This window comes from Elephas maximus, chromosome 16, assembly GCF_024166365.1.
Source record: "Elephas maximus indicus isolate mEleMax1 chromosome 16, mEleMax1 primary haplotype, whole genome shotgun sequence".
Lineage (NCBI taxonomy): Eukaryota > Metazoa > Chordata > Mammalia > Proboscidea > Elephantidae > Elephas > Elephas maximus.
Window position 1 is genome coordinate 21,428,524 of NC_064834.1, and position 11,477 is coordinate 21,440,000.

Consider the following 11,477-nt stretch of genomic DNA (forward strand, 5'->3'; position numbering starts at 1 on the left):
CTGGACTTGGAATTGATTAAGACTTTTGGGATGATGTGATGGGGTGAATATGTTTTGCATGTTAAGATGAATTTTGGGGACCAAAGGGTGGAATGTTATGAATTCAATTGTGTCCCCCCAAAATATATGTTGCAAATCCTAACATCTATTGCCTGGGGTTATAATCCTATTTGGAAATAGGTCGTCTTTGTTGTGTTAATGAGATAAGATTAGCATAGGATATGTCTTGAGTCAATCTCATGCAGGATATAAAACCAACAAAAACTGATTCCAACTCATAATGACCCTGCAGGACAGAGTAGATAGAAGTGGTCCATAGGGTTTCCAAGGCCCCGATCTGTTTGTTTGTTTTTTTTACATTTGAAATATATTTATTTCTATTCTTAGGATTTAAGTTTTTTTAAAAAATTTTATAGTTCTTTAAGTGGAAGTTTACAAAAAAAGTCAGTCTCTCGTACAAAAATTTATATACTCCTTGCTATATACTCCTAGTTGCTCTCCCCATAATGAGACAGCACATCCCTTCTCTCCACCCTGTATTTCTGTGTCCATTCAGCCAGCTCCTGTCCCCCTCTGCCTTCTCATTGCCTTTCCAGACAGGAGCTGCCCACATAGTCTCATGTGTCTACTTGATCCAAGAAGCTAATTCCTCACCAGTACCATTTTCTATCTTATTGTCCAGTCCAATCCCTGTGTGAAGAGATGGCTTTGGAAATGGTTTCTGTCCCGGGGCCAAGAGAAGGCCTGGGGGCCACGGCCACTGGGGTCCTTCTAGTCTCAATCAGACCATGAAGTCTGGTCTTTTTACAAGAATTTGGGGTCTGGGTCCGACTGCTCTCCTGCTCACTCAGGGGTTCTCTGTTATGTTCCCTGTCAGGGCAATCATCAGTTATAGCTGGTCACCATCTAGCTCTTCTGGTCTCAGGGTGATGTAGTCTCTGGTTTATGTGGCCCTTTCTGTCTCTTGGACTCGTAATTACCTTGTATCCTTGGTGTTCTTCATTCTCCTTTGCTCCAGGTGGGTTGAGACCAATTGATGCATCTTAGATGGCCGCTTGCTAGCATTTAAGACCCCAGATGCCTCTCTCCAAGGTGGGATGCAGAATGTTTTCTTAATAGATTTTATTATGCCACTTGACTTAGATGTCCCCTGAAACCATGGTCCCCAAGCCCCCACCCCTGCTACGCTGGACTTCGAAGTGTTTGGTTTATTCAGGAAACTTCTTTGCTTTTGGTTTAGTCCAGTTGTGCTGACCTTGCCTGTATTGTGTGTTATCTTTCCCGTCACCTAAAGTAGTTCTTATCTACTATCTAATTAGTAAATACCCCTCTCCCACCCTCCCTCCCTCCCCTTTCTTGTAACCATCAAAGAATATTTTCTTCTCTGTTTAAACTATTTCTTGAGTTCTTATAATAGTGGTCTTATATGACTGACTAATTTCACTCAGCATAATGCCTTCCAGATTCCTCCATGTTATGAAATGTTCCACAGATTCATCACTGTTCTGTATCGATGTGTAGTATTCCATTGTGTGAATATACCATAATTTATTTATCCTTTCATCAGCTGAGGGGCACCTTGATTGCTTCCATCTTTTTGCTATTATTTCTCTAGGATATATTCCAAGGAGTGGGATTGCTGGATTTCATGGTAGTTCTATTTCTAGCTTTTTAAGGAGGTGCCAAATTGATTTCCAAAGTGGTTGTACCATTTAACATTCCCACCATCAGTGTATAAGTGTTCTAATCTCTCCACAGCCTCTCCAACATTTATTGCTTTGTGTTTTTTGGACTAAAGCCAGCCTTGTTAGAGTAAGATGAAATCTCATTGTAGTTTTGATTTGCATTTCTCTAATGACTAATGATCATGAGCATTTCCTCATGTATCTGTTAGCTACCTGAATGTCTTCTTTAGTGAAGTGCCTGTTCATATCTTTTGCCCATTTTTTAATTGGGTTGTTTTTTCTTTTTGCAGTTGAGTTTTTGCAGTATCATATAGATTTTAGAGATCAGGACCTGATCGGAAATGTCATAGCTAAAAATTTTTTCTCACTCTGTAGGTAATCTTTTTACTCTTTTGGTGAAGTCTTTGGATGAGCATAGGTGTTTGATTTTTAGGAGCTCCCAGTTATCTAGTTTTTCTTCTGCATTGTTAGTAATTTTTTGTATACTGTTTATGCCATGTATTAGGGCTCCTAATATTGTCCCTATTTTTTCTTCCATGATCTTTATCATTTTAGATTTTATATTTAGGTCTTCGATCCATTTTGAGTTAGTTTTTGTGCATGGAGTGAGGTATGGGTCTTCTTTCATTTTTTTTGCAGATGGATATCCAGTTATGCCAGCACCATTTATTAAAAAGACTATCTTTTCCCCACTTAACTGTTTTGGGGCCTTTGTCAAATATCAACTGCTTGTATGTGGATAGATTTATGTCTGGATTCTCAATTCTGTCCCATTGGGAATCTGTTGTTGTACCAGTACCAGGATGTTTTGACTACTGTGCCGGTATAATACGTTCTCAAATCAGGTAGAGTGAGGCCTCCTGCTTTGTTCTTCTTTTTCAGTAATGCTTTACTTACCTGAGGCCTCTTTTGCTTCCATATGAAGTTGGTGATTTGTTTCTCCATCTCATTAAAAAATGTCGTTGGAATTTGGATCGGAATTGCATTATACCTGTAGACCACTTTTGGTAGAATAGACATTTTTATAATGTTGAGTCTTCCTATCCGTGAGCACGGTATGTTTTTCCACTTAGGAAGGTCTCTTTTGGTTTCTTGCAGTAGTGTCTTGTTGTTTTCTTTGTATGGGTCTTCTACGTCTCTGGTTAGATTTATTCCTAAGTATTTTATCTTCTTGGAGGCTATTGTAAGTGGTATGGATTTGGTAATTTCCTGCTTAATGTTCTTTTTGTTGGTGTAGAGGAATCCAACCAATTTTTGTAAGTTTATCTGTATCCTCATACTCTGTTGAGCTGTCCTACTAGTTTTAATAGTTTTCATGATGATTGTTTAGGTTTTTCTGTGTATAAGATCATGTTGTCTGCAAATAGAGATACTGTTACTTCTCCCTTACCAATCTGGATGCACTTTATTTCTTTATCTCACCTAATTGCTGTGGCTGGGACCTCCAGCACAATGTTGAACAAGAGTGGTGATAAAGGGCATCCTTGTCTGGTTCCCAGTCTCAAGGGGAACGCTTTCAGACTCTCTCCATTTAGGATGATGTTGGTTGTTGGCTTTGTTATAAATGCCCTTTATTTTGTTGAGGAATTTTCCTTCTATTCCTATTTCGCTGAGAGTTGTTATCATGAATATGTGTTAGACTTTGTCAAATAAATGCCTTTTCTACATCAATTGATAACATTATGTGGTTCTTGTCTTTTTCATTATTTATATGATGCATTACATTAATTGTTTTTCTAATGTTGAGCCATCCCTGCATACCCGGTATGAATCCCATTTGGTCTTGGTGAATTATTTTTTTTTTTTTTGATATGCTGTTGAATTCTATTGGCTTGAATTTTGTGGAGGATTTTTGCATCTAAGTTTATGAAGGATATAGGTCTGTAATTTTCTTTTCTTTGTGGTTTTTTTTTTTTTTTTTTAGTTGGTTTTGGTGTCAGGGATATTCTGGCTTCATAGAATGAATTTGGGAGTATTCCATCCTTTTCTATGCTCTGAAATGAAAGGCTGCAATCTTTATGGAGGAAGACTGGCACATCTTTCTTCCTCGAAGTGTATGGTGGGTTGGATCTACCAACCTTTCGGTTAGCAGCTGAGCTCTTAACAACTGTGCCACCAGGGACCCTACAGGATATAAAAGAAGAAGATTAAGCAAGCAAAGATGACAGAAGGTAGATGTCAAGCTACATCAAGATCTCAAAGGAACCAGGAAACAGCAATTGACGAGACAAGGACCTTCCTTCAAAGCTGACACAGAGAGAAAGCTTTTCCCTGTAGCCTGTACCCTGAATTCAGACTTTTAGCCTCCTAAACTGTGAGAACATGAATTTCTGCTTGTTAAAGCTATCGACTTGTGTTATTTCTGTTATAGCAGCACTAGATAACTAAGACGCGTGTAAAAGCAGAAAGAAAGAGATAGTAGTTTTCAGCATAAGATTGGCAAAAAACAGAAAGACTCATTATTCAATGTGGAGTAGAAGATATTCTTATTCACTGTTGGTAGGATTATTGCTGTTTTGTAGACTGGAGAATCATTTTCTGAGGGTAATTTGGAAGATAATTAAAATTGAATGTGTGCTTATTAAATGCAACTGCTCACTAAATTTCAGCTATAGTTACTTAAAGAATTATCCATTGTCTTAAAAACAAACTTTTTCAACTACTGCTATTATTGCTACAACCAATCATTTATTTAGTTTGCTTAAATTCTATTACTTGCAAGGCATTCTACTAAATGTGCATGAGTGCGCACATGCGTGTGTGTGCTAGTAAATTATCTCAAAAGTTCTATGTGATATGTACTGTTAAGTCCCGTTTACATTGGAGGAAACTGAGATACGGAGAAAGCAAATGGCCAGCCTAAGATCACAATATTGGTGACTCTTTTAAATTGGATAAACGTTTCTGCTCAGTTCTTATTTTATCCTCAAGAAAGCTAGGCTTGTGATTTAGACAGGGAGCTGTGGTTGGAGTAATTGTCTTAATCAGAAATCTTTACAAATCTATTTCAGAAACATTAACTTGAAAAGAAATCACCCTAGTATTGAACACTCTGACAAGCAATGATTAATTTTGAGCAAAGTAACTTCTCTAGCTTTTGACGAAAGGAAGCAGCATTTTAAAAAACTACTGCAAAACGGTCTGAAGCTTGGCACATTTTTTTCAATTGCTATTTATTCTTTAAGAGGTGGTATCAGTAGAATAAGATTTTTCCTTTAAGTGTAAATATTCTAAGGAACATTTACTGTTGTAAAATGCAATGGCTTGCTGTATTCTATGATGTCCCCTGATATCACCCGTATCTACTCACTCACTGTGAAATGAAAATCTACCACTTTATTTCTGAAAATGCAGAAATGTACAACTCTCAGTGTTTTTGAGTGTAGTGGTCCTTTAACATTAATAGGGTAAATTGAGGCCTGACTGCTTACTCTATTATACAAGGAACACGGGACAAGAAATTATTCTTGATATAGATTAGATTCACTTTCAGCTAACTTACGGGTTGTTTATCCAACCCATACTTATATTAAAACTATGAACAAATTATTTTATCTCCTTGAAAATATATCAAGATCCTCTAGCATGTGCATTCAGTATCATTGCAAAAAATAAAAAATTCCAATTACATGATTTTCTAAAAGCAGGTTATGTTTTTAAGATGTTTGGCTGACATCTTCTATACAATTATATGGGGTAGATGGGGCTGATAACTGCCTCCTTTATTCTCTGAATTGCAAAGTGAAACCCAGAGCGGTAGCAGGTTAGATTCTTTTCACATTTTGATAGTTAGCAATTTTTTTTTTAATATTTACTGTAGCAATTACCTGAGAAATATAATGAGTGTGAATATAGACTAAGACCTAACATGGGGATAATTTAATTTTATTTCACAGTAGGAAATCTGATCATCAAAACCAATATTACTTTCTATTCATAAAAGAAATCCATTATGAAGTTAGGGTTTTTTTGTTTTCATATTTCAGCATCATTTTTCAACTCATTTATGTCCATTTTCAAGTAGAAGAAGATAAAAAAAAATGCATTTATTCTTGCTACAAAAATTACAGATTAATACTCCTTAATGTGTGGTATTATTTTAAAAGATGTATGGCTGGACTCTGAGTCATTAAATGATTTTCCTAAGATGATGGTGTTCTCTGGAATCTAGATTTGCTGGATGAGTGCCCTTTGGTAATGCAGTAGTTACTGCCTTTTGCTGAAGGTTATAATTTATACAAGCCAAAAAAAAAAAACAAAAAAACACAGACTTTCCTGGAATTGAAAAGGCTTTCCATAGGCTTTCATTTGCAATTTTTTACTTAATGTTATTTGCAAACCTGAAACTGAAAGTATGAAAAACATCACTTTTAATTTCAAACGTTGAAACGTCAAAATTATGCAGCTGAAAGGCAAAATACCAATTCACTTCACCTGGTTTTATGTTTGTTTGTTTTTAGTATTTTATTGTGTTTTTGGTGAAAGTTTACACAGCAAATTCGATTCTTGTTTAAAAACTTCTATACGTAGTGATCAATGACTTTGGTTACTTTATTCACAATGTGTCAGCATTCTCATTATTTCCATTCTGGTTGTTCTGTTTCCATTAATCTAGCTCCTCTGTTCCCCCTTACGTACTCATCTTTGATCTAGGATAAATGTTTACCATTTGGTTTCATTTAGATGATTATTTAGAGGAACACAGTACTTATGGGTGATATTTATTTTATGAACCAATCTGTCATTTGGCTGCAGGTGACCTCTGGGAGTGGTTTGAGTTCCAAGTTTAAAGGGTATTCCAGGGCAATAGTCTTGGGGAGTTCCTCTAGTTTCTACCAGTTCAGTAATTCTGGCCTCTATCTTCATATGATTGTTACCACATAATTTTGCCAGTAGAAAAGGCTCAGCACAGTGCTTGGTATTCAGTAGGTTGGTTCCCTCTGTTCACTCCCTTTTTGCTCTTTGTTGTTGTACTGTCGAGTCTGTTCCAACTCATAGTAACCCTACGTACAATAGAACAAAAGCTGCCTGATCCTGCGCCATCCTCACAATTGTTATTATGCTTGAGCCCATTGTTGCAGCCAATGCGTCAATCCATCTTGTTGAGGGTCTTCCTCTTTTTTGTTGACCCTCTCCTTTACTAAGCATGATGCCCTCCTTCAGGGACTGGTCCCTCCTGATAATGTGTCCAAAGTACATGAGACAAAGTCTCACCATCCTCACTTCCAAGGAGCATTCTGACTGTACTTCTTCCAAGACAGATTTTTTCATTCTTCTGGCAGTCCATGGTATATTCAGTTTTCTTCACCAACACCAAAATTCAAAGGTGCCAATTCTTCTTCGGTTTTCCTTATTCATTGTACAGCTTTCACAGGCATAAGAGGCAATTGAAAATACCATGGCTTGAGTCAGGCGCACCTTAGTCCTCAGGTGACATCTTTGCTTTTCAACACTTGAAAGAGATCTTTTACAGCAGATACGCCCAATGAGCATGTCCTGACTATGGCTTCTTTTGCATTGATTGTAGATCCAAGTAAAATGAAATCCTTAACATCTACAATCTTTTCTATGTTTATCATGATATTGCTATTTAGGTCCAGTTGTGAGGATTTTTTGTTTTCTTTATGTTGAGGTGCTATCCATACTGAAGGCTGTAGTCTTTGATCTTCATTAGTAAATGTTTCAAGTCCTCTTCACTTTCAGCAAGCAAGGTCATGTCATCTGTATATTGCAGGTTGTTAACGAGTCTTCTTCCAATCCTGATGCTGCCTACTTCTTAATATAATCCAGTTTCACAGATTATTTGCTCAGCATATGAATTGAATAAGTATGGTGAAATGATACAACCTTGACACACACCTTTCCTGACTTTAAACCACACGGTCTCCCCTTTTTCTGTTTGAATGACTAGCTCTTGGTCTATGTACAGGTTCCTCATGAGCACAATTAAGTGTTCTGGAATTCCACTTATTCACAATATTATCCATAATTCAACAAGATCCACATGGTCGAATGCCTTTGCATAGTCAATACAATACAGGTAAACATCTTTCCGGTATTCTCTGCTTTCAGCCAAGATCCATCTGACATCAGCAATGATATCCCTGGTCCCATGTCTTCTTCTGAATCTGGCCTCAATTTCTGGCAGTTCCCTGTTGGTGTACTGCTGCAACCACTTGTGAATGATCTTTAGCAAAATTTTGCTTTTGTGTGATTATTAATGACATTGATAGTTTCTACATTCTGATGGATCACCTTTCTCTGGAATGGGCACAAAGATGGACCTCTTCCAGAGAGTTTGCCAGGAAGCTGTCTTCCAAATTTCTTGACATAGACAAGTGAGCAACTTCAGCACTGCATCCATTTCTTAAAACGTCTCAATTAGTATGCCATCAGTTCCTGGAGCCTTGTTTTTCACTATTCCCTTCAGCGCAGCTTAGACTTCTTCCTTCACATGCTATCTCCTGAAATGGCTGAACATCGACCAATTCTTTTTGGTACAGTGACTTTGTGTGTTACTTCCATCTTTTCCTGATGCTTCCTGTGTTGTTCAATATATTGCCCATAAAATAATTCAGTATCATGACTGGAACCTCAAATTTTTTCTTCAGTTCTTTCAGCTACAGAAATGCCTGCTATGTCTTCCGTTTTGGTTTTTCTAACTCCAGGTCCTCACACATTTTAGTATAATACTTTACTCTGTCTTTTGAAGCTGCTCTTGGGAATTTTCTATTCAGCTGTTAAACATCATTTCTTCCTTTCACTTAGTTACTCTAAGAGCAAGTTTCAGAGTCTCTTCAGATATCCATTTTTTTTGTTTTCTTTCTTTTTAATGACCTTTTGCTTTCTTCATATATGATGTCTGATGTCATACCACAACTCATCTGGTCTTTGGTCATGATTGTTCAAAGCATCAAATCTATTCTTGAGACTTTCTTTAAATTTATGTGGGAGATACTCAAGATCATTCTTTGGCTCTTGTGCAGTTGTTTTAATTTTCTTCAGCTTCAACTAGAATTTGCATATGAACAATTGATGGCCTATTCCACAATCAGCCCCTGGTCTTGCTCTGATTGATGATATTGAGCTTCTCCATCATCTCTTTCCACAGATGTAGTCAGCTTGATTCCTGTGTATTCCATCAGGTGAAGTTACACTTCATGTTGTTGACAAAAGGTATTTGCAAAAAGCGAACCTACAGAGTGGAAAAAAAAAATGTTTGGTTATGATATATCCGACAAAGACCTAATCTCTAAAATCTATAGGAAAATCCAACACCTCTACGATAAAAAGACAAATAATTGAATTAAAAAATCGTCAAATGATATGAACAAACACTTTACCAAAGAAGATATTCAGGTGGTTAACAGATACATGAGGAAATGCTCTAGATCACTAGCCGTTAGAGAAATGTAAATCGAAACTGCAATGAGATATCATCTCACCCCCTGACATTGCTGGCATGAATCAAAAAATCAGAAAATAACAAATGCTGGAGAGGTTGTCAGGAGATTGGAACTCTTCCGCACTACTGATGGAAATGCAAAATGGTACAACAACTTCGAAAATGATATGGCACTTCCTTAAAAATCTAGAAATAAAAATACCATATAATCCAGCAATCCTACTCCTAGGAATATGTCCTAGAGAAATAAGAGCTGTCACATGAGTAGACATATGCACGCCCTTGTTCATTGCAGCATTATTCACAATAGCAAAAAATGGAAATAGTCTTCAGTGCTAATCAGTAGGTGAATGGATAAACTATAGTACATATACACAATGGAATATTATGCAACGATAAAGAACAATAATGAATCTGCAAAACATCTCACAACATGAATGAATCTGGAAGGCATTATACTGAGTGAAATAAATCAATCACAAAAGGACAAATACTATATGAGACCACTATTATAAAAACACACAATCTTGTTTCCACACAGAAACAATCTTTGATGGTTATGAGGGTGAGGAGTGATGAGAAGGGAAAAACACTAACTAGGCAGTAGATAAGTGGTAACTTTGTTGAAGGGTAAGGCAGTACACAATACTGGGGAAGTCAGCACGACTTGACTAGGGCAAAGTTATAGAAGCTTCACAGCAAACCCAAATGCCCCGATATACCAAGTTACTGGGCTGATAGCTGAGGACCATGGTCTCAGGGGACATCTAGCTCAATTGGCATAACATAGCCTATAAATAAATTGTTCTACATCTGACTGTGGTGAGTAGTGTCTAGGGTCTTAAAAGCCAGTGAGCAGCCATCTAAGATACACCCATGAGGCCCATCATGGCTGGAATAAAGGAGAATGAAGAAGACAAAAGACACAAAGGAAAAATTAGTACAAGGGACTGAAGGATCACAACTACAATAACCTCCACTAGACTGACCCAGAACAACTAGAGAGTGCCCAGTTACCACCACCAGTTGCTCTGGTGGGCATTACAAAACAGGGTCCCAGGCAGAGGAGGAGAAAAATGTAGAACAAAATTCAAATTCGCAAAAAAACAAAACAAGAACAAAAACCAGGCTTGCTGGTCTGATACAGAACGCAGACACTCCAAGAGTATGTCCTGCAGACACACTTTTAACTCAGTACTGAAGTCACTACTGAGGTTCACCCTTCAGCCAAAGATTAGACAGGTCCATTGGGCCAACAATAACACATATGAGGAACGGGCTTCCTAGTTCAATTCATGTCTAGAAGACAATTGGATACACCAACCCAAAAGCAAAGAAAAGAAGGCATAAAGGGAGAGGAAAACTGGATGAATGGAAACAAGGAACCCAAACAGAGAAGGAAAGAGTGTTGACACATCACAGGGTTGACAACCAATATCACAAAACACTTTGTGTATTAACTGTTTAATGAGAAACTAATTTGCTCTGAAAACTTTCACCTAAAGAACAGTAAAAAAAGAAAGAAAGAAAAAAAGGTTTTGCAATGAGTAAGTCTTTGATTTTGCAAAATTCTAGCATGATACGTCTGGCCTCATTTCTATCACCGAGGTCATATTTTCCAACTACTGATCTTTCTTTCCAGCTTTCACATTCTGATCACCATTAATTATCAATGCATCTTGATTGCATGTTCGATCAATTTCAGACTGCAGAAGTTGGTAAAAATCTTCAGCTTCCTCATTTTTGGCATTTGTGGTTGGGTAAATTGAATAATTTTCATATTAACTGGTCTGTCTTGTAGGTGTATGGATGTTATCCTATCACTGACTGTTATAATTCAAGATAGATCTTGAAATGTTCTTTTTGAAGATGAATGGACGTCATTCATGTGATTGTCCAATTTGTAATGGCCAATACCAGTCCATTCCAGCACATTAATACCTAAGATCAATCTTTATGCATTCCATTTCATTTATGACAACTTTCAGTTTTCCTAGATTCATAGTTTGTACCTACCACATTCCAGTTATTAATGGATGTTGCAGCTGTTTCTTCTCATTTTGAGTTGTGCCTCATCAGCAAATGAAGGCCCTGAAAGCTTTACTCCATTCACATCATTTAGGTTGAATCTACTTTGAGGACGCAGCACTTCCCTGGTTGTTTATTGAATGGCTTCCAAACCATGTGGCTCATCTTTTAACACTATATCAGACAATGTTCCACTGCTATTCATAAGGGTTTCACTGGCCAGTTTTTTAGATGTAGATTGCCAAGTGTTTCTTCCTAGTCTGTCTTAGTCTGGAAGCTCCACTGAAACCTGTCCGTTATTGGTTACCTGCTGGTAGTTTAAATACCAGTGTCATGGCTTCCAGCATTACAGCAACATG

General features: G+C 37.3%; 1 protein-coding gene across 4 annotated transcripts in view; it reads left to right on the forward strand.

Moving 5' to 3' along the window:
- Positions 1-11,477, forward strand: part of CTNNA3 (catenin alpha 3) — a 1,852,175-nt gene that overhangs the window by 1,321,573 nt on the left and 519,125 nt on the right. The window lies entirely within an intron of this gene.